Source organism: Falco cherrug, chromosome Z (assembly GCF_023634085.1).
Source record: "Falco cherrug isolate bFalChe1 chromosome Z, bFalChe1.pri, whole genome shotgun sequence".
NCBI lineage: Eukaryota > Metazoa > Chordata > Aves > Falconiformes > Falconidae > Falco > Falco cherrug.
In genome coordinates, this window is record NC_073720.1 from 76886406 (window position 1) to 76911396 (window position 24991).

Below are 24991 nucleotides of genomic sequence, written 5' to 3' on the forward strand. Positions count from 1 at the left end.
GCAGCAGGCAAGTGGAATCATTTATCATGTTCATTCCACTTAGAGCGATTTATAACCTGAGGTGAAAATTAAATATAAATGTTCTATATTTAACTTGTACTGATACTGCTTTTACTCTTTGCACAAACTAATTCTTGCTCCCAACAGGTTGAATTCACTTCTATTTTCCACCTTATTGACTTCTTGAAATACTCATCTTGATTGCTAACCAGTGGAGATTCTTTTGTGTTTGGATGAGGCTGAAAGTGTGCCCATACAAATTTACTATGATTCAGGAGGAACAGCCTGTTAATTCATTTCCCAAATGCATATTTCAGTGTTCCCTTCACAACAAAACTGAACTTGCCAGATATGTCTTGCCAGAATACTTAAGTAATTCAACTCTTTTATCATTAAACTGCATTTGTATTCTGTTATCAGATGTCACTGTTCTTACAATACCATGAAGGATGGAGATGGGTTGTTGCGACGGAAGGAAGACACAGTCACTCAATATGAGTGATCAGCAGACTTCGTTTATTGTCCCTTACAGTCACCTTTTATGCCTTCTTATAATTAGCTCATACATATTACAAAAGTTAAGCTCCTTATTGGGTAGTTGCCTAAACACCAAGCCCGCCCCTAGTTTCTCTTTTGTAGTTATCTGTTCCCACCTGTAACATTCTTTTCCCACCGCGATCTTCCTGTTATTAGTAACAAGGACAGCCAAAGACAGTGTATTTTGCTTTACTTCAGATAAGCTGAGAGCGATGTGCATTTTTGTCCAGCCAGCTGGACTATGTCTATGTGACCCTTTTCAGCTAGCCAGTTATCCGCAATGGGTGTTTTGCTGTACACATGTGAGCAGCACCAGAAATTGCAACGACACTAGTCACAGGCTTAGAAGCTGTCCATGTGCTAAAGTCTGGTTATATGATGGGCTGCAGCTGAATGGATTCTCTTGGACTCTTACACTACTACCATGTTAAGTACATACGGAAATCATGCAGATGGACATCTTTGACCTCTTTTCATCATAGCTGAATGCCATACTGCAACATTTAAACTGAAAGGGTTTTCTTTCTTTGGATAGTAACCATCTCAGAAAGGCTTGTCCTATATTTGTTACTTCATGTCCCATTTCAGTTTTCACCCATCAGTCAATCCAGGCTTCAATACTTCAGCCAGCCTTTGTCAGAAATGAGGCTGAGACCTAATATGGGATAGATTACCCCACAAGTTTTTCCTATTTATTTATTTATTTTTTAATTTCTAAAGCATGGGATCCTGTATACCAAGACCAAGATTCAGCTGATGCACTTTCAGTGTAGGTCAGCATGTTTAAGCCCAAGAAAGGATTGTGTGTTCCCGCGTGTCCTTTCCCTTCTGACATGTTTAAAAGTGACAGACGCACATTCTTTTCCTGCTTTTCTTTTTCCCTCCTACCAATCTATGTACTTGCAATTAGTTTTCCTGATTCTTCCTAGTAAACAAGGAATTACTGCAAGTCCAGAAAAACAAAGCAAAACAAACAGTTCACTGTAGTTGGGATACCATTAAAATAGGAATATATATCAAAACATATATAAATATATATGTGTGTATATATATATATATATATATATATATATATACACATATATAGGAGATGGAATAGCCTGAGCATTGTGGCAACTTCTTGAAATTCATGTTTCCAGATGGCTTGCTTGTTTGTTTTTCCTAAGATTTATAAAGGCTTCAGCTAACAAACAACAGCTAATATCCATCATTTTGATCAACGCTGTGAGAGTTAAGCCATCTCACCATCTCAGGAGCCAGCTAATGGTCTGATTTATTCTTATTTTATAACAGGATTATATAGTTACTGAAATAATTCAGTGTAAGACTTCCTCTCTCATTTAACAGAAATAGATTGTAAATAGAGGAAAGAGTGTAAAGGTCACAATAAACAGCTAGATTTTCTTTTTCAGGATGACATTTCCACCTACCCGTGACGTAGAACAGTAACAGTAATGTCAAAATAATAGCTAAGATTCTTGTCTGAAGGTGTTCAGTTGTTTGAGGGTGAAATTGCTAATCCCTAGAGGTTGCTCCAGAGGTTTCTAAATTCAGTATAGTTTAGAAGCCTTCTGTAAACAAGCTTCATGTGCTGTAGAGCCAGAGTAGAAAAAGCATTGCAGCTTTTGTTGTTTGCGTTTTTCTGACTTTAGAACTGCAAACGTATTTACCCGTGGACTACTGATCTTGTTTCTTCACATCATTTTCCTTCAATACTGCCATCAGCTGTGGATTGACAGGCGCTTGTGGATCATCCCTGCTTCAGGCAGCTGCATATTTCAGCAGGCTCTAATCTTGTCCAAACAACCCTGAGAACAGGCAACAACCACGCTTACAACCTAGAAGTGGCTATTAAACAAGTCTGTCACCACCATCTGAAAGAAATCACCTACCAGGTTTGCTCAAGCATTCTATGAGTGATGAGTATTGGCCCAGAACAAACACTTCCTCACCCTATGATGAGATCCATTGAAGAGATTTTTTTATTAATCTACATAACAGGCCTTTCTTCTGTTGTTGTAGGATTCGTAACACCTCACAAATTCCTCTTCCCCTCTTAAGAAAACTGCTTCAGTTTTCTACCGTATGTTCCCTGTTATTCAGTGAATTAACTAGGTTTTTGTGTTAACAGGGATTTGAATGTCCACTGTTCACAGCATGCTGTGGCTTCTCTCAAGACACTTAAGTATCATTTAACATGTACTTACTCTTCTAAATAAACAAAAAATATGTTATCCTATCAAACAACAGGCTAATATTCCTTTTAATTTCTTTTTCTTGATATTTAAATAAAAGGCAATCTAAAACAAATTTTCATCTAACAAAGTTAAGGAAAATCAGTCTGCAGTAGAATTATGTGTTTTGAAAAATAGGAGGACAAAAATGTGCAAAACCAAGAAGCCCTAGGGGAAAAATCGGTCTTGAAGTCAAACAAAAAAATGAAAGGAGGTGAGGGGCAGACTGTTAAGGAAAAGAGAAAAAGGAAATATTTCATGTGATCAGTTCCAAAACCTTATGTAATATATTGTACGTAATGTGGGGGTTTTTAGCTCTAGCTTGAATTTTAAAAAGACACTTCACCTTAACGTTGGAAAAAGCAAAACCAATTTCAGTTTTCCTAAATGAACTGCTTTTCCCTGTTCTGTTTTGTTTTGTTTGTTGGGGCTTTTTTGTAGAACAAGACACCAACTTTGACTCACGCTCATGCATTCCTTTAGATACTAGAAATTATATTTTATCAAAAAAGGTTCATTCATCTTATGGTTTATTGAACATTGTTCTTAGAAAATCCTTTTTACTCCTTTTATTTATTGTATTGTATAAGTATAGAAAGGTTTGAAATATAGAATGCTACTTTGTACAACCAAAAGGGCTTACTGAAGCTGAGCAAACAATGGTCTGCAAGCTTAATAACTTACAAAGGCATACTTCTATGCTAGATTGTGGCTAGAGCTTTTAAATGGCAGAGCAATCATAACTTGTCTTAACAAATGTTAATATAAATATAAACATTAATAGATACAGCTCTAGTCTCATTTGAGAAGTGATCAATTAATGCAGCAAAAAACTTTGAAATTCGGTCAGCTTATGACATCAGCCATTGCCTCCTGTTTCTGAAATGATGCCCTAAATGTCTTACTCAAAGTATTCAAAGGCATATATGTAGACTGGAGACTGAAAAGATCGAACAATCACATTACTTGGATCTGTGAGCAAGGCACATTAAATTTCAAATTCCAGTGATATATTTCAGAGATCATTTCAGGTGCAAACGTAGTAATATCTAAGGAACACACCTGATATTTTATTAGCATGCCTATATTAAAAAATGTGAAGAGGTCATGCAACTATGGCACCAGCACCCCACAGACCTCATTGGCTTAAGCACATCTTTCCCTCTGCGCGCTTTCTCTCCACGACATGGGTTTCATTCCTTATGTGCTAAGTGTGCTCAACCACTTAAACCAGCGGTGCAAATCCATTCAGCCACCAGGTTTATGTTCCCGGGAAAAGAGATATGTTATTTTCAGAAAGTCATCAACAGCACACAGAAATTTAAAAAAAAAAAAAAAAAAAAAAAAAAAAGGGGGTGGGGTGGGGGAGAGAAGAAGGAAGCCATGCATGTCTATCTTGTACCTGCAGTACTTGCAATTTTTTTGTTTATCTGAGCATTAGTGACCATATTCAAGTATTTGAGGAACTTCAAAAAGTTCCACCTAGCTCTTTCACGTGAGGGTCTACCAACTTTTCCAGATAGCCAACAAATCTGCTTCTGCAAGCAATAAAATTCTTCATTAACAGACTGCTTCCTGATTGCTTCTTCTGAAGTTTATTGCTGAAAAATACGTTTGGATGATAGCCACCCATTGTCTAAATGCACTTGCCTCAGAATAGATGACTGCGGAGATTAATGAATGGCTACTGCTTACCATCTTGGACTATCCATCCATAGTGGAACCTCAAAGCTACGTCCAGTACTTACTTGGGACCAGCAGGCTGGTGAAGAAGCTCACCGTTCATTCTCTGAGATCTGGGTGAGATCTACATTTTGCAAAGACAAAATTGCTTTCGGTGGATTTATGGCAAAACCTCCTGCAGATTACATTTGCACAAACCCAAGAACACCTAACGTGCATGTTCAGTACGTACCACCCAACACGGAGACATTTTCAGTCCTTACAATGTGTGTACAGATCCTCTAAGGAGTTAAGCAGACAACAGAGGAATTAATGGTACAAAGTATCTTCCACATCACATGGCTCTTGTACTTCTTCAGGCAATCCCTGTGTACCTTGGAAAGCACTTTAGGAGGCTCTTGAAAGTGCTCCTGAATTGAGGTGGTGGAAAGCCATTCCCGAACAGGAGCTTAATGAGTCAATATTGGTTTCAAATTAATGCACTGCATTCTCAATTGTAAAGGCCATCAACAGTCACTATTCAAATTAAAAGATCATTATCCAAACAAGGGCACCATGTCTGAGGGAAAAATAACAAGAAACAAAGAGTAGACAAGAAAGGAGCTGCTAATTACAGCAGTAAAAGGAAGCTGCTGTAAAGGGCTACTAAACTTCCTAAATTAACCTTTCTGAACAACATATTATGTCATTAAAGCAATATAAAGGAGAAGAGCTCCCTTTGGCATTAACTAAAACTCTGTATTTGAAGAAGTACAGGTACACATATATGAATATAACCTTTCCCCAGACCCACTGAAACCTATCACTTAAACCTAAAGCCTTTACTTCATCCTTGAACCTTACTTCTCCTCACCCCCACTTTAAGTTGGCTTTAGCACCTTCGGCAGAAAAAGACTGTTTTGTTCTTTTGTTATACCGACCTCACAACCATCATTGTCAAGTAATGGCATGGCAAAGAGTTGTCAGCTCTTTAAACTTTCAGTGAGCCAAAATACTGATTTTGGGAAATATTTTGTCAATAATTCCCTTGCACCATTTTAAAAGAGGATACAGATCGATTCCATACCGTTTTCAAGATCCCTCACGTTGGTTACGCTTGTAAGGACAGTGCTTAGGCATTTGCTGCATTCTCGAAACCTTGGGTTTGCATCACTGAAAATGTGTTGGGTTTAGACACCAGTTAATTCATCCTGATCAGGGGAGGCTCTTTCTCAGAAAACTGACTTCAACATTTTAGAAGTATATTCTTACCCTGAGAAATAAGGTGAGCCATTGTCCTGTCTTGTATAGCTCCGGGGTGGTGGGGGTCGGGGGTGGGGGGAAATAGAAATCACTTCTTTAGCTAAGGCATTCAATGACTTTTTCATGTACTTAGAGATCAATATCTGTCTGCACCCAGTCCTCAAGAAGTGCAGACGTTCATTTTTGATTCTGTGATAATAGCGAATACAGCCTTAAACCCCGTATCTCTTTGGCAGTTTGACAGATCATCAGATTTGTATTTGTCAAATGAAATTTGTATCTTATAGGCATGGTTAGATGGCATTCTTCAACTCAAACAAGAAAATCAGCTGACTTTTTGCTTTGATTCGAAAAGTAGGAATTTGCATAAATACCGTTTGGCTATAGCCGAGAGATGTGCATATTTGCCAGGAGTCCAGACCAACAATTTATAAGCAAAAAGAGTTTGGTACTTTCTGTGTCTCTCTTCCATTCAGAAGCAGCACAGGTGACCATCGCACAGCTCGGCCTCACCTTGGTGAGGCAGCTCCACGTGGGACCTGACCTACTGCTTGGCGCTCCTGTGCTTGACCACGCTCCTGCTTGGGCTTGCTCCTGTCTATTGAGAGCAACCTCCGTCTTGCCAGGCTGTGTGAGGGCTGGGGGATCCTGGGAGGTGCGGCAGGACTGTTGGCACTGTCTGCATTGTCACAGCCACCCGAATCAGTATTAACCTATGTGGAAATCAGATCTAGGATTTAATCTGTAGCTCTAGGCAGTTCATTCCATACAGGTAAAAAATTACTCTTGTGGTCAGACAACATTTTAATCTAAAACCATTTTAGACCTCCGGTTTGCCACAGAGGCACACCCTTGAGAAACACCTGTTTCCCAGAAAAGCATCTGATCGGTCAATTTTTTTTTCATGATCCTTATTTGAAGGACTGAACTTTTTCACAGAATAACAGCAGACAGAAAGCAATGGAAAGGAAATAATGAACATTACTTTTCCAGGATGATTTCATTAGCCTTTATAATGCACACAAGATTTAATTGGCCGAGTGCCATATTAGTGACCAGAGCAGCTTTTAATTCCCTACTGTGAAAACTTTTCTTGTCAGGCATAGATGAAGTACAGCAGAGCAATTTTAAATTTGGCCACATTCAGTGAGGCATTTGCAACCAGGCATCTAAACAAGTGGCTGTATTTTAAAATGTGCTGAGCATCTGTGACTATTACTGACAAGCACAGGGACTGCAATACTCGGCAGCCCTTGCAATCAAACCCTTTATTTAGCTACCTAGAAGCAGACCTAAGTGGCAATTTTCTCTGCACCTTCTTTTATTAATTTCTCCTATATGATGCTGTCTACAGAGAAAAGAAGTAAAAGATTTTATAGGTTGCAGCTGGGCAAGACTTCATTTAATCTGTACTACATGACAGTAGCTACCCACCAACACCATGTTCAGCAGCTGATTCTAATTTAAGCATGTCAACTGAAAGTCTTACCAAACTTTATAGAAGTGATGACCTTGATGAGAAAAGAGATATCCTGGGGTCTGGTTTTGTGTTCTTATTTAATCCTTTATTTCTCATTTTAGTAAAATGGATTATCTCATTATTTCCAATAAACCTCGTAAACCAATACAGAACAGCAGTGTAGAAAACCCCCCCACAATTGATCAAATATGGTAACAAATATTTTTTTCCCCACATTTGACACATAAACCAGGGTTTTGCTGAAGCATCTGTCTTCTTTACTCCAACCTGTAATGCTTGGTGCTTCTTGTCTGAAATGAATTTATGCTTTGATTTTTGGTAAAATGATACAAGTTAAAGGTGACTCTCAATTTTACCATACCATGCTGACAGAATTAAGACTCTTAAAATTCTGGTTCAATTTAAATGAAATTCTGTGCAGATTATTGTTTTGGACATCAAAAGTTTAATGGCTCTTGCTCAATGAAAGTAAGGGTTTCAGAGGAGAGCTTCTTATCCTTGAGAGGGACTATTGCTCTGGTTAATGTTTTCACCTTATGTTCTTGTCTGTACAGCAGCTCTGTCTCAGCAACATAGAGAACAAGTAGCAACAGAGCAGCAATGCTTTGTTTGCAACATGAAGCAAACTTTTACACTAGTAATTGCTCTTACCTAAACTGATTTTTTTTTTATAACAGGGGCTATTTATTAGCTTTCAGAAGTATTTTCTGAAGGATTGAAGGCCAGACAGCTGAGCAATTACATAAAATTTGATTGCTCATAAACAGCGTGTTTCATTTCCACCTGATCATTTCAGTTTACATCAAGTACAACGCTTGCTTTCACATTTGTAGAAGTTATTTGCTACAGAGCCATTAGAAATCGGGTAGTCAGGAGGACAGTTACCTAAGGTTAGAGTGTAGAGTGCTCTCTGTGATTATTCAGCAACAGCTAATTCCAGTGACTAAAGTTCTTGTTACAGCAAAAATGATGAAAATGGAACATACATCAGTTCAAATGCAGAGCCAGAATAACCTGGAGGATCAATGTTCAGTTTGTAAATGTGCCTTACACCATAACACAAGCCAAGGAAAAACTGCCTGGTGGGATGAGGTCCTGGCTGTCCCTTCCCACTGTTTGCAGTGTCAGTTCAGTTTAAGAACACAAATTATTACCCTTCAAGGGATGGTTTTAGGGTGCTGTAGCTTACAGCTTCCTTTTACTGCTGTAATTAGCAGCTCCTTTCTTGTCTACTCTTGTTTCTTACAGCTTACAGCTCTGCTCAGGCAACAGCTTACCTCTGTACTTTCCAGGTCATGCTGAAAGCATCACTCCTGGAGCATCTTTTCTGCGCTCCAGCTGCAAAAGCACGAGGTTTAGATGTTGCATGTTTTCCTTTTGTTTTCACCCTTTCTACCATGAAAAAAAAAGATTAGTTCTGAACATATTGTCATACTGTTCTCATTCCATCAAGAGCAAACAACTCTCTTCCTCCTCTGTGTTTAAAACCTAGGGAAAGCTGAGTCAATTTCTCCATTGTTTTGTGCTTGTGATACCACTTCATTCTTCACATACTACATAAAAACAGCCAAATGCTACGTACAAAACAGCATCTTGTTCTTACCAATTAGCGTTAAAGAAGAGAGTAAAGGAAGTTAATGGCAGCAGTTGAATAAAACCAAGATCCACTGATACAAAGACAAAAACTTTCCATTGTATTCAACAGAACTGTTACTCCAGCCCACTATTTTAACCAAAAAATATTTTTCCCAGTGTTTTCTTTTCTGTTGCGTGTGTATTTTACTTACAGTTCTGCCAGGTCACATCACATAAGTCATATGACTACAAGACATCAGTTCCTTACTTCAAATAAATAGTTGTCTTACTGTAGATCATCTCAGTTCTCTGCAAAGGTTACTTATTTTGATAAAATACAATGCTAGGGGAAAACAGAAAAAAACCACAAATGAAACTAAACAAACAAACAAACACAAACAAAACAAAACAACAACAACAAAAAAAGAAACCAACACCGAAACAAAACCTCAAACATACAAAATGCTGAGGTTTGATCACTGGTATACTTGTGAAAAATCTTGTCTACAGAAACCAGCTGTCCCAGATACCCTGTAAAAGACTATTGCAAAGATCATCTAGGAGTTCTGGGATTTTGTCTATTTCCTAGCTGATCAGTGACTGTCCTCTCTGAAAGGATTTATCTTGCACACCTTCAGAATCTTTTGAACATATGCAATCCTTAATTTTCATATGTCTTTAGAAGACTGAAGAAACCTCATTATCTATCATGAGAGAAAATGTGTTGCTCGTAGCTAAAACGATCACTTTGAAGAAATTCAGAGATGAGAAATTTAAAAGCTTTGCTAAATGGAAAGAATTCAAGCCCTTAAAGTAATTTCTAAATATTAAGTGCTGGATATAAAAAAGGAGAGCAGGTGTGTTGCAGCATGGGCTGCATCAAAAGAAGCATTGCCAGCAGGTCGAGAGAGGTGATTCTCCCCCTCTGCTCCACTTTCATGAGACCCTACCTGGCATACTGTATCCAGCTCTGGAGCCCCCAGCATAAGAAGCATATGGATCTGTTGGAGCAGGTCCAGAGGAGGGCCATGAAGATGATCAGAGGGCTGGGGAGCCTCTCATATGAAGGCAGGCTGAAAGAGTTGGGCTTGTTCAGCCTGGATAGGAGAAGACATGAGGGAGACCTTCTTGCAGCCTTCCAGGGCAATACTGAATTTCTGAGGGTTGTGTTTGTCTTTGTTTGCTTGTTTGTTGTTTTGTTTCTTTCTGAGGGGCGGGTTTTTGTTAAATATGAATTGATGTTTTTCTTTTGCATAGAAATGAGAAGACAATTTTACACACAGAGAAAAGTCAAGTGAAATTTTGCAACACTGGAAAACTAATTAGCCTATTCCTTTTTTTATTGTTGTTGTCTACATTGAAATTGTTACAAAACTTGGTGAAAAGGAAGTAAAAGTACTCAAAATAAAGTAATGCCTTTTTTTTTAAGTACAGTAGAAATATTTGTATGAGCCATGTGTCATAGTTAGGAGCACAGAATCATCAGGAGATGTCCGTTTTCACTGTTATGTGTCTTCTACTTGAACCTGAGGATGGTTTCAACTTAGGAATCATGCTAAATCATTTTAGAACACTATAGGATTAAATTATAATTTGTTTAGCAGTTATTACTGAAATTCAACAGGAACACCAATATTTCAAAGCAAAAAAAGAAAATTGTGTTAGCATAAACACAATAAAGGATTAAAAGAAATATATTTTATTAATTTTTTTCTAATTTAGCTTCTCAGTCTTTTTAGAGAAATCTTATAAAATATACCTTCTGTAAACTACAAAAATATTGTTGATTATTAGGTAATTATGTTCTCATTTACTTTTCCAAGGCAGCATACCTGCTTTTCAAAATAAAATACCCAAAGCCAACACACACAGGCATCACTGCATCTATTTCCACTGGAGAACAAGAGGTTTCTAAATGTTCTTTGTAAGTTATTTCTTTTCAGCTGTTATTATAGTAGCCCAGCCAGAAAGCAATCTTATTTCTACAGCTTGACTCAAAACCCCACAAGTACATGTAGTTATGCTTGTCGTAACTCTCCATGGTAATTTTATATAAAGTAAATGTGAACTCATATTAACCTTATCTAAAGTAATATGCAGTGCATTGCTAAAAAGTAGAACATATATTTGTAACATTCTTGCAAAGGTTAACATTTGTTCTGAGGTGTGATGCATCACAGGCCCTGCAGATATAACCCAGCTAATGAAGCTATATGGGTTCTTTTATTTATAGAATCAGTTATCTCTTTGTGAAATATATTTTTCTTATGTCTATGTAGGCACGTTGTAATTTCAGTACTGTTACGTAAGATTGCATTTTCCTCCTTTTATCCGAACGGTGAGTTTACTGTGTTTTTAAATCTGTGGCACGGAGAAAACAAAGTGTACTGGATGCAATAGCTGCAAGAACTGCTCTATTGAATCAGAAAGACAGGATAAATTTTAGTTTGATTAATTATTTAATTTTTTTTTACATTTTAAATATTATTACCTCTGTTCATAATTCAAAAACTGTTTTGGGTTAGATGAAATGAAGAAATAATGTGGGGGGACGGACGGACTGATGTCTTAGCAGATGGTTGAAACTGAGCCTTTTTCCTTTTTTCTTTTCTGATTTCAAATACTGCAGCTGATCCTTTTACTAAAACAAAAAAGCGGCATGTAAAAAATCCTCACTTTCCCATGAAATAAACGTTCTGAGTGTTTGGTCCTCAAGAGTCTTTTCCTGCCATAACCCCAGCTCCCTTATATCTGTTTTACAAAGCACGTTTTCACTTACTCCAAACTATGTGCCGTTTCAACAGCTAGGGCAGTGGACTGGCTGACTGAAATTCCTCCTCTTAAAGATGATCTCTTTCTCATTACTTTCCAAGAAAAACAATGTTGCTGTGTGGATAAAGGAAGTTCACACCTCCCATCACAGATACCTGGGTCATCCCAAGTCTCCTGCAGTCTACCTAAATGTAACTCCTAACAGAACTGAGAATTAAGCACTTGAATTTTAAATCCCATTCCTCAGCATGTTTGATATTCTGGCTGCCAAATGGCATTTTAAATAATAGTGTGTGTGCATTTAATTCAGCTGAATGTCATTCCCTGCCGCCATATTTGATAAATGTCTTGCTAGCTCTTGACTATTTTCTTTTTAAGATCCAGCATCATTTCATTTTAAAAAAGCTACACTATATTAAGCACCACTGTGGCAGAGCTGGATGAGGGGATGGGTGGAAGAAAGCTGTTCATTCCCACCTAGGGAAAGTGGAAGGAAAATGCCTGAGGAGAACACAGCCATGTTTGCAGCTCAGGACAGGAGTTCCCTGAAAAGTACCATGCAGATTCAGCTTGAATCATCAGCTGCACAGACACCATTTTCACCACTCTGCAGAAAGTGGTGGTCCATGGGTAGCCTGTGGAATCGCTGCCAAGGCAGGGGCTGGAGGAATAAGGGACCTCTCCTCACCATTGCCGTTCAACAAGAACATAAGTTTAGGTTTGCTGGACCTGCTACAGTGTTCCACACCAGCACTCCCAAATTCCGTCCCTCCAATTTTTCTCTGCCCTGTCCAGGTCCATCCCAAAGCTGAATCAAGAGTAAATGCAAATTAAAGACTGTTTAGAGACTTCTCTACCTGACTTGCCAGCTCTATATCATACACGCATATAGGAGAAACTCTCCTTATTTACATAAATTCATCAAACGTTAGCTGCACAGGAAGAAACATTGTAAGTCACAGAGGAAAATACTGTACCATATAATTTGGCAGAATGACTCAAATACTTGAGGGCACATTTGGATTTTTGGCTGTATAATTGCTTCAAGAATAGCTCTGAGCAGCCACACAGTTCTGGAAAGAGATGTGTGTGGGGGTAACGTGTGGGAGCAGGGCTTGGACCTAATCCTGCTCTGAGTTCAGCCACCTTCAGCCACGCGAGCACATAAATGTGAAAGCAAAGGAATTTCAAGCTCCATTAGTAGCATAGGTAAAAATCAATGATCTATAGACATGGAGGACAAAAGAATCAAAGAAATTATACTTTTGAGGTTATAACATACAATGAACAATAAAAATACACAGCCTTTTGAAAAAGTACTTGACAATGGGGCTTAAAATATGGTGGATTGAGAGCTGAGTTTTGGGAAAATGACTAGATGCTTAAACCAGAATTTCCTCCCTTTTCTCTTTAAGTAACTGTAAACTCCTTCCCAGTTTATCCCCTAGACACCTAAAAGCTACAATTAGCTTAGGCTTTTAAAAAAAGTAATGAGAATTAATCAGCTTTACTATGCAAGTTTAAGTATGTTTTCTTGAATTAGGGTAATTCAGAGCAGTTGTTCAATAGCAAATATCGCAATCTCTTCTCACTGGTAACAAAAACCCACAATCCTCAAGACATGTTTTGTAAGTATTGCTACCTCTGTCTCCCATATATGCTTGTTAGCTTGATGTCCTAATGGGCTGTACACCATCAACTGACAATTTGAGCTATTATTTGCCGGTTCATAGGGCTGTCGTCTCAGCCGTGAGCCTTCCGTACTGAAGATTTATTTTGATTCCTTCATTGTGATTAAGTGATCAGTTGTTTTCAGTTACAGTTCTGTTCCTGCTGGCTTCTTCAGGGGTGATCCTACCCAGCAGGCTTTGGCAGGTATATTTCGGGCCTGGTTTGGGTAAGTAGCAAAGACATTTAGCCAATGAAATAACCATCATTCTTATACTTAAACATGAGTTAAAACCCCCAATCTGTATGCACATAAATGTTCTCAGTTCCTGATCTTAAATGAAGTGAAGTCAGAAGCTAGTAGTTTGTTCTCAGAAACCCTTCCTCGGTTCTGTGTTCCACTATTTTATAATATTTTTCCTTGTGCTTGCGAGCAGTATTTCTTTACCAATAATTACCAGTGTTCCTCCAGGGGAAAATAAAATGAAATAAAGCCATCTACTAACCTTACAGAGAGAGAGAGAGAGAGAGGGAGGGGGAGAGAGAGAAAGAAGTATACACTCAAAAGCTTACAGACCATCTCTAACTTACAAAAGAACTTTTAAAACTAAAATTTTGGCCATTTCACAGACCTGCTTAGAAGAATCCCATGGGATACAGCCCAGAAGAAAAAAGGGTGGGAGAGGTGGGATACTCAAAAGGTCCTCTCCTGCAAGCTCAGAAATGATCCATGCCAACATGCAGGACATTGAGCAAAGACAGCAAGAGGCCTGTGTAGAAGAAGAAGGATCAGCTCACTAAAATCCCATGTAAAAAGGAGGCGCAGGCTTCCACGGTTGCAGCAGGGACAGGTTGTCCAGGAGGACTACCAACACACTATGAGAGCACGCAGGTATGGGGTTAGAAAAGCTGAAGTCCATGTGGAGTTGGACCTGGTGATGGTCCTGAAAAGCAACAAGAGAGACCTCTACAGATATGTGAGCAACAAAATGAAGATGTTCACATCTTCTGAATTTTGCTGACTGGGGAGCAGCACCCAGTAACAAATGTTATGGAAAAGGCCAGGATACTAAATTATTTTTTTTTTTTTGCTGAGAAAAAGAAATTTACTAATAAATTTACTAGTAAAAATGTTTACTAGTAAGACCAGCTTACAGGAATTCCAGGTCATTGTGGCCAATAAGAAAGTCTGAAGCAAGGCAGATAACTTCAGTGGAGGAAGATCAGGTTAGGGATCATCAAAACAAACTGGATACAAGTTCAGTTTGTACTCACAAGTGCTGAGGAAGCTGATGGATGTCACTGTGACACCACTCTCAATTGTTTTTAAAAGGTCACAGCAGCTAGCGGGGGCCGGGGTGGGGGGTTGTCCTGAAGACTGGATAAAAGCATATGCCACTCCTGCCCTCAAGAATGTAGAATAAGGAGGATCCTGTAAACTACAGATTGATTAGTCTCCCCTGAGTTTCTGGGCAGGTGATGGAACAAATAACCCTGGAAGCCATTTGAAACATCTGAGGGACAAGGACATGGCTGAAAATAGTCAGCATGGATTTGCACGAGGAATATCATGTATGACCAACCTGATAGCCTTCTGTGATGAGATGACTGACTCAGTGGATGAAGGGAGAGCAGTTTACCTTGTCTTTAGTAAGACTTCCAACACTGTCTCCAACAGTATCGTCATCAACAAATGGATGAGGCACATACTATATAAGGGGATGGTAAGGTGGGTTGAAAACTGGCTGAACTGTAGCACAAAGTCCAGCTGGGACACAATCACCCGAGAGATCAATGCTGGGGCTACTACACTGTTTAATGCCCTCAGTGACATGGGTGCTGGGACAGAGTGCACCCTCAGCAAGATTGCAGGTGATTAAAAACTGGAAGGAATATTCTATAGATCAGATGTTTGTTCTGCTACCCAGAGAGACCCCACCAGGCCGGGAAAATGGGCTGGGGGGAACCTCATAAAGTTCAACAGGGAGAAACACAGTCCTGCACCTGGGAAAGAATAACTCCATGTGCTAGGACAGGCTGGGGACCAACTTGCTGGAGAACAGCTTTGCAGAGAAGGTCCTGGAAGTCCTGATCTACACCAGGCTGTCTGTGAGCCAGCAATGCACTCTTGCAGCAAGGAAGGCCAACAGCCTCCTGGGCTAGACTAGGCAAAGCATTGCCAGTAGCTTGAGAGAGGTGATCCTTGCTCTCTCCTCAGAGCTGATGAGACACATCTGGAGTGCTTGGGTCCCCCATACTACAGAGACACAAATATACCAAAGTGAGTCTAGGTAAGGGCAATGAAGATGACTGAGGGCTTGAATCATCCCTAGGAAGACAAGCTAGACTAGGTGCTCTCAAGAGGTCCCTCAAACCTTTTGTGGTCTTGTGATTCTATGGTTCTGTACCACCTATTTCAGTGTTCCTTATACACACTGCAAAGGCAGAGAGACATCTTCAGAGGAAAAGAACATGAAGGCAATAAAACCACCATATTCAAAAGCTAAATTGGAAACTATTCCCAAATTAGCATTATAAAATCATTTAGTTCTGTTAGCTTTTAAAAATTGTGTTCTGGTAATTCTTAATAATCAACACGAGCTAACTTATAAATGGAAACAGGAGGAAAAAATAATTTTGTGAAAGCACAAAATATTGCGCACTGAATACTGAGCACTGAATATGCAGCTCTGAACATGTCGCAAATCAAACACAGCATTTCACATGAAATGGAAGAACTGGGAAGTTGCCCAATCTTGTATTTCTGTAGCTCTAAATTATTGAACCTCTCCGGAAATGTGGAATACTAGTTGAACATTTAGGGCCATGTTCCACTCGTTCCTGGGCTCTTGTCCTAGACCCTTCATACACTACTGTGACAAAAACCTTGATGAATATTGTAATAGAGCTTGAGACATTCAAATTATGCATCAAACTCAATAATATTTTTTGAGCTGTTGTTAGGACATTTATTTGGAAACGACATAATGACTTTTCCATGCAATATACAGCCTCTTGCATCATCATGCTTTTTCATAAATGTTTAAAGTTCGAAACAGTTAAAGTATATTAAGAAAGATGATAGGTAGATGGTTTGACAGATAGGTAAATAGATCACCATTGTGCCATTCAGTCACTGTTTAAACTGTAAAAATCTGTTCATGATTCTTGTTAATAAAATCCTCCTTTACTATGGCAGAGTGCAACTATATGCATGTATGGTTTGTATTAAAGATTTTTCTAACGTATATACAGTTATTGAAATTCAAGGCTTCTGCTGTTGATCTTATGTTTAAAAAAACATCTAACTTTAAAACATATGCAAATTCCTTTTTGCCCCCCCCCCCCCCCCTTTTTTTTTTTTTTAAAGCACTATGCAAACACAAACCTGTATCCTCAAGCATGCTCAGGACAACTGAAAAACATGGAAACATTATGGAATTATATATCTTGCATGCTACATTTCTGAAGTTCTATAAAGTTATTGCAGCTTGAAAGGTGCTCTTCTGAGAAATTCTTTTAGGGATCAGAGTTGTTACACTGAGAATTCAGATTTTCAGAAACCCTTCAAGCCCCACTCCACTCCTACCCCCCTTTGAATTATGGGTTTCTTTTAAACTGTTCTCTCACACCATCTTGTACCTATTGTGCACAATACTAGATGTTAAGGGGTTTGTGCAAGACCTGTGCAAGATTTTCTCTTGATAGATTATTGCACTTTCCAGTAATCAATCCCAGCACAAACATGATGCACACACATACAGCACATATTACGTATAGATCAGCAGTCCAAATAGTTGCAGGAAAATCACATTTCCATGTAATTTTAGCTTTCTCTCAACAATCTGGACAGAGTGGCACTAATAAACAATTATTTGTAATCTACCCAAAGCTGCTGGTTTTAGTCCAGCAGAGGTAAAATCTCTGCATCAAAACTCCACCCACAGATTTATTTAAAACTTCACTGAATATGCTTGTGCAACATGGTGTAACTCTTGAAGCTGGACCTAACTTTTAAGGCAGCGCTGCTTTGGGTGACAGTGCTGGACAACATTTAGCAATTTCTTTCAGCCTAGCTTATCCTTTATAGAACTTCATTTTCCCAAGGACTCAAGTGGCACTAAGGCCAGCTGAGCACCTGCAGGGTTTAGTCATCGGAACATCCTTTTTTACGCGCTCTCTAAATATTCAGTTATGTTCCGGTCTTTCTCTAGCAGAATCAGAAATAACAGGTACTTCTGCTTGTCTTTGTGGTGACATGACTCCTGTTCATGGAGAACGCATGGATGGCATTTGGTCATTTCACAGAAGTTGACAAATAAATATCAAAGGGTGATGACTGGTGTCCTAACCACCAGTTTGAGACACAGTACAGAAAAAAAGAAGAAAAAGAAAAAAGAAGTTTCTGGATATAAATACTTCCTCAACAATGACATTTTAAGGAGTTTAAGTAGAACTTTTTTCCTCTCTTTTTAGAGTAGTCTGATGAAAAAAAATAGGATTAGCCACATTTTTCAATTCACAGCAAGGACATGCAAACTAGCAATGTCAGCTGTTCAGTAAGCATCATTTAGGTTATTCTCATACACAGGTAACAAAAGTAACAGCTAAAAAAGTGATTCAGAGGACTGGTGTCTTTTAATACCTAAAGATCCACAGGATGCTGGGTTTCTGTTTTTAACTTGTGCGTGTTAATCTCAATAACCCATTTCTCCAAAGCAGAAAACATGTCTGCAAAGAACTTGGATGGCCTTATTATGTCTGAGTACCCTGAAGTGATGTATGCCCCTGAACGCCAGTCCCACTTGAAATATTTCATTACACAGTCCTTCCCAGCTTCAGCGTTGGATTTCAACCACAGAATTGTTTTGCCTGTTTCTGGAGTGATCAAATACCTTATTTCTCATAACTCTTAAAGATACCTGACACATTTACTTGGGCAGTAAAATATGATATCACTGTGTAACAAATGACTGAATTTCACTTGCACAAGAAACATCTCACCATAACTGACTCTATATACATCCTGTGAAAAACAAGTACTTTTTTTCGTTTCCATCTTTTTTTTTCTTTTCCTTCTTTTTTTTTCTTTCTACTTTTTTCTTTTTTTTTTTTCTTTTTCTCTCCTCGCCCCCCCCCCCCCCCCCCCCCTTCTCTTTAAAAGATCAGACTATTAGAACAGCTAAGTAGCACAGGTTGTATCTCATTACTGATCTAGTTCCTAGTGAATCAGTGCAAGTCTCACTCCGGATCTAATATGCAGATAACTTTAACTATGCCTAAAGAGAACATCTTATATGTTTTTTCCAGCTGCAGCGAAGGAATGTAAAATGAAAACTGAGGTTTTATCCTCCTGGTTTAGCATATGCCATCATCCAAGACTGAATCATCTGAGCTTGATTTAGTCCTGCAATGGAGGACATACAAATACCTGCAAGCAAATTCTATGGCAAGAAACAACATTTTTCAAATTTTTTGTCTCATTTATATTTTTTAGAATATCACAGCTGTAACTACATTATTATTATGCCTTCAGGAAGAGTTCTGCTAGTATATGTGCTCAGTCTTGGGAGGCAGTAAGAGCTAGTTGTGGTAATAACCCATGTGTGATTTTCCTAAGACAAATTCCTTTAAATTTCATTATGTTCAATGCTCGAGAAAAAAAGTCTTCATCAGGGTTTTCAGATGTACTGCAACGGTGCATTGCTAGGATGTAACGAATGGGTTCATGTTCCTAGGCTATCCTGATGCAGCTTTGACTCTTCTTAGAAGCTTGACATGACCAGAAATGGACAAAGATCATTGTGTAATTTGTCACAAATCACATATAAGAAAAAATGAAAACTATATTAGTTAAGTGATCAAAGCCAAAACCAAGACATGATATAAATCATTGACTAATGTGAAATATTGATCAGACTGAGGCAATTAATTCAAGCCATTAGTAAAAAACATGCTGAATTTTATTTCTGTCATCAGATTTTCCGTAACAAATCACTGAATCTTTGTCCACTTTAATAACAGGGGTTTTTTTTATAATATCTTTATTCAAGTGTGTTAGATTGTTGTCTGGTGAAACTAAACTAAAGGTGAAACTTTAAACTACAGTCATTAAAGTCCATCCCATCCTCCTACGTAATTTCTGCTGTATATGAAAAGGGAAGTAATTTACACTTAAATTCTTTAACCTTTACTGACATTCCTGCTGATGCTGAGGCAGACCAAGTCTAATAACAAGCAAGAAAAGAAAAAGAAAGAAAATGTTATGATTTTTATCAAAAACATTAGAAGGATTTTAGCAGAAGCAACATGAGAGTTACAAATGCAGGACCACCAAGTGTAAGGACAAAGAATTTATCTTCAGATTTTAAATCTGAGTTTCTGAACTATAATATGATATAACTCTGCCTTGCAATCCAGTGCCTATGTCATAGTCTGTCAGCATTTGATAATTTGATGCTTTAAGTAGTTTTGGAAATGTCCTATCAGTTTGATACACAGAACGTGTGTTTCTCATAATTCTTTATGAAGGTTTCATAGTTAGATTGTTGATTTTTAACAATCCAGAAATTGCCCAGAAACTCTATCAAGCACAAAATAACGAGCAACTTCATGTGAGAGGAAAAGTGTGGGGTGGTTGAAAGGTATGGTACAGAGGAATATACCTTTTAATCATTGCCTAAGCTTGGCTTGACACATGATATAAAAATACTTGGCTCACTATGGTCAATGATAAAAGCTAAAATCTTAGTATCTGTACAAAATAGTAAAGGAACTTCTAAATGTCGTTCCTAACATGCTGTTAGTAACAGTTATGCCTGTGGTTTGAAGATTTGTTTTAATGAAATAATTGAAGAAAATTTGAGAAGTGTTTGCCTGTGGTAAAATAGAAAAAAAAGTCAAAGGAAACTTGCACATAAACCACCAATAATTTATTAAAACTTTAAAAGATGAAATTATTTTGACTTCCTATGTTACCATTTTTAAAAAAATTAATGTGGATTTCAGCTATTACCTTGAAGATTTCCTTCCTGTTTTGAAAAGCAAATGGAAAGGAGTTGATATTTTATGAAAAACTAACACTACTTTGGTATGTTTAATGTAGTCTAAAATGAAAAAATACACAGAAAAGATATATTCCCTCTGCTTGGGCTGCTGATATTTGAAATGGTATCAAGAATCTCAGAACAATGAATTAAGTAAGAAATACTCTCTTTGAGAGCGTTGCGCATTTTATGTTAATAACCTCTTTTTTGGAAGCATTTTCAGGCACTGTAGAATTATATTTAGTTAGAGAATGTAATATAGACCTTGCCTACTCCTTCCAATTCTTTTTACCATTTCCTATTCACTTGAAAGGCAAATCCCATGAACTCTCTGAAACCCAAAGAGAGTGTAATACATCCTTTTATTGATCCTCCCTGACCTGAATGTGAAGTGATTTTACATTGCTAATGCCCCACATTGCTGTTAACTGCTGGTGGATAACCCTTTTCTGGAAATACACATTATCCCTGTACTATTCCTATATCTAATTCTAGCAATGATGGTTAGATTACAACTTTCAGTTGATACAATCCCAAGGACTTTTTATAAAACCCTGCTAAGGTCCTTTCCCCTCCAAAGAGATTTATGACGTCACATGACAAAAATGCAACTGTCTGCCTTCACGATAACTTGCACATAGGGCCACATAACTGGCCACACAGGTAGCTTTCCTTTGCACTCCCTAGGCTGTCCCTGTCCTTCCATCATCCATGCAGGAGCGCCTTCCTCTCAGAGGTGGTGGCTGCCTTTCGGCCAAGTGACAGAGGGCGTCTGAGAAGGATCAGGTCTTAGAACAGCAGTGAGAGGGGGAGTGTGGCACCAAAGTTCATCACACCCACAATCTGCTCTTGTCTAAGAGCCTCTTAGCAAAGATCAAGCAGCAAACTACAAAGGGCAAAATTCCTTCAGCTTGCTCATTACTCAGTATTCCCTCTTGCATTGCAGGACTTGTTGCATTACCTATCTGCAGCTTAACTCAGCCTGCAGATCAGCGTTTGTGTTTTGGAGGACAAAGCCTCCATGAGTAAATCTGTTCAGTCTCTAACTTCTTAAAGGAATGAGGAGACTGGGAGACCATGGGGTGTGATACAACACTCAATGACACATCATCAGTCCCTGAGTAGCAAGCATTACATCCAGTGTAGTTTACATACATCTAGTTTACATCCAACACTTGGAAAGCTGTTAATTTGTTGGGCTAGAATCCTGGCAGCGAGCATGTGCATTTTCTTCTGATTTAAACAGGCCCTTGCCCTCAAAACGTACATAAAAATGCTGATCTTCATACAAACAGGAGCATCGTGCCCGTGGTCCAATTATTTATTTTTATACTGTCAAGAACAGTTCTCCCTGAGAAGAATCATGCCCAAACAAATTTACAAAAAATGCACAAGCATAGCTTAAATAAATAAATAAGCAAATAAATGAATAACCGGCTACCCAGCTTTACAGCAGAAATGCTCTGCCTTGCTAGGGACACAAGTAGCAAATGTATAGAGCAGCACTCACTAAAGAGAAGAAGAAAAGAACAGGCTTCACAGTGTGTGTGGTGACCCTAGAAGGCAATAATAAATTCACTTTTTAGTGTTACTTTGCATATTTAATAGTTACCAGTCACAACAATGACACGGTCTCTGCTCACATTTTACAGGCGCCAGACTATAACTGTATGTGCATTCTGACCAGCATTTTCTCCATAATCTTTCAGATTTAGGCCCTCTGATGTATGCCACAGATTCTGGTAAATGATAGGTAGTTTTGAGTTCAGTGCCAGACTCTTCCCTCTTGGTGTTTCTTGACTTCAGAGTTTATGTATAACTGGCATTCTTTAACATATTTGAGACAATTCTGTGTACTGGTTCACAAAAGCACAGACTTTGCAAAACACGATGTGTTCATGAATGAGCATCAAGCACTCATCTGATATTAAACATTGTTCAATATTCAGCATTATCTAGTTGCCTCCAGCTGAGCATACGGAACTTCAGCTGAGTCAGAGCACATCTGTTGTCTAACACAAATTTCACTTCTTAATATTCTGGACTGGATACCAGGAAAACCCTGGGAGCAAGCAGCAGCTTGTATGAAGAAATAATGATATATATGAAGATAATAAATTATATAAATGATATAATGAAGTCAAAATGCTGTTTCAGGATACAACTATGTCTTTTGTTTGCTTTAGATTTTAATATGAGGCGATTCTAGTTCATAAGGTATTCTATTGTAAGACTGCTGATTTATTAGCCTGACATTCAGTAACATGATTGAGTGTTCTTTTATACAGTTGATTAACTACAAGTGCATCAGGATGCCTGAAAAACCAAATGCCTACCTATTTCGGCATGCTGCTGGAGTCTCTGGGTGAAACTTTTTCAATGGGCTATGCAGGAAACTTGAACTGCAGGGTCACGCTTTCCTATGGTACAACACCTCACAACAATATTCTGGTTTTGTTTCTTTTTTCCATAGTGGATTTCTTTTTACTTTCTCCTAATTCAGTTTTTAAATCTAACGAAAGTGACCAGAAAGTGTCTGTTTGCTACACAATGAGTAAGAAGAAAAACCAAATCCCCAAATACAACAGTCATTCAAAGCTTCATACTTCATTAGAAATCAATTTACACTGTGAGCAAAGCTGTCAGTATTTGCCCTCAGAAAATGGAAAGACAGATTTGATTTTTTTTTCCTTCCCTGTCTGTTACAGCTAGCTCAGCTTCAGGGCTTCTCAGAAAAAAATGTTATGCCTCATGTACCCAGAAGAAACCTCACAAACACACTCCCAACCCTCAGTATTCTTCCTTTCTGAACAGAGACTTAAATATGGCGCTTTCCCTACTATTGGTGAAGGTAGTTTCTCATAGCTAGAGTATAGGAAGTGCGTTGCCCCAGCAGGCACCCTAGGGTCCAGCAGAAATGGGCTTCAAACCATCTCAAATTCCTTGGGCCTTTCACCTCACACTCACTACTTCAGTGACCACAGTCTAGTCAAGAATGAATCTCTGCAATTACATCCAAACTCCAAGCTAGCCAAGATCTGCAGAGGAAAAATATACATTGAGTATATATCACTGGTAGGAGAAGACACCCACACCAGAGTAAGGAATGGGTGATGCTAGTTCAATATTGATACTGTACTCCTCCCTTTCCCTCCTACTTAGCTAACTTTTGAGCTTTTCCCAAATGTACTCTGGATGGATCCTTCACTTGGCTGTGCAACCCTTCTGTGTAATCTCTCTCCAAGATAATTTAGCTGCCATCCTAATCATGCTATGAAAATTCTCACATCTCTGAAAGTACCTGCTGAACTTTTCTGAAATACCATAGTTCAGTTGGGGGAATCACCACCTTTTCTTCTTTAGGGAGAAGAGGTAGGCCATGCTGAAATCCACATTCAACAAGGTATTGTTAATGGAAATTGGAAAGAAAATACAGATGTGAAAATCACTACCATCACTTGGTGGGAACAGAGTGAAAAAGAAACTCTATTTAACATGCTAGATTTAAAAATTAGAGTAAAATCACTCCCAGTCTTCCACCCACCAGTGGCAGGAAACTGTTGTTGCATTTATTGTGCTGCCCAATATTGATCTTCTGGTGATGGGCTAAACTCTAGGCCCACATTATTATGACCAAGCAGCTGTCTCTGACAGCGTAACTCTTTATTCTTTTAATCAAAATTCAGTAACAGGCCTGGTCCCCCTGGAATAATATTTTTGTCCAACTAGCTGTCACAGGAGTAAAAGTGAGTTACTTATATATAGCCACAAGGACGTTTTCTGTAAGGTAAATTGCTACTGCGGGGGTTCGTGAGGATTATTTACAGGATAAGATGAACTGTGAGCTTGGTTTAGCAAGTATCCCTTGCTCACTCTAGAAGATGCATAAGCATGAGTGAGGTGGGTGATACCCTGCTGAAGAAAGGTAATGTGGAACAGGATGATTTGGTGGACATTATATTGTAAAGAAATCCACTGCAGGTGAGAGAGGAGATTTAACAATCCCTTTACATTTTTTGTAGGGTTAAGGTTAGGGTAATTCATGCCTTTGCCTTGACTATAGCAAATGGACAAGAACAGCAGGGCCATCATAAATCCTACCTTGCTATTTCAACCTCTCTGCCCACTAGTTATTTTTGCAGATGCCAAATTCAACTGCCTCCTTTCTCCTTAGATATCCAATGAAGTCCAGGGAGCAGCAGGGCCACAGACAAGAATCTGACCCTTTAGTTTCCCTGAGAAGCAAAGGTTTCTCAAGACTGAGAAGAGTCTTGATTTCATTCTATTCAGAAATAAGTGCAGTAGAATTATTTTAATCTGAGGCAGTTTTGTCCCAAAACCTTTGTGCTGCTTCTTTCTTTGTTAAGGGAAGGTGTAAAACACTACCTACGCTGGCCAGCCATTCTTACCAGCAATAGACAGAAATATCATCAACAATCTGGAAGAGCTCACAGCTCATCCCTCTAAATCATCCTTTGTCCTAGAGGAAAGACTATGCTGGGGAAAAGGACTGTTTTGCAGTCATGTTTAACTCTCATTCTCCCTGCAGGGAAACTTTTGGATCACCTCATGATTTTCTTGTTACTCAGCTCCTGGGAAATTGACAGTGAAGCAAAAAGATGAACCCTGCAAAGGTTACTGCAGATGGCTCCCCTATATAACAAAATTCAACAAAAAGAGGCCAGTATTTTGTATGATTTGGAGCACCCGGAAAATAATCCTAACTGACTGGTTAAATTCGAATTTGATTAGAC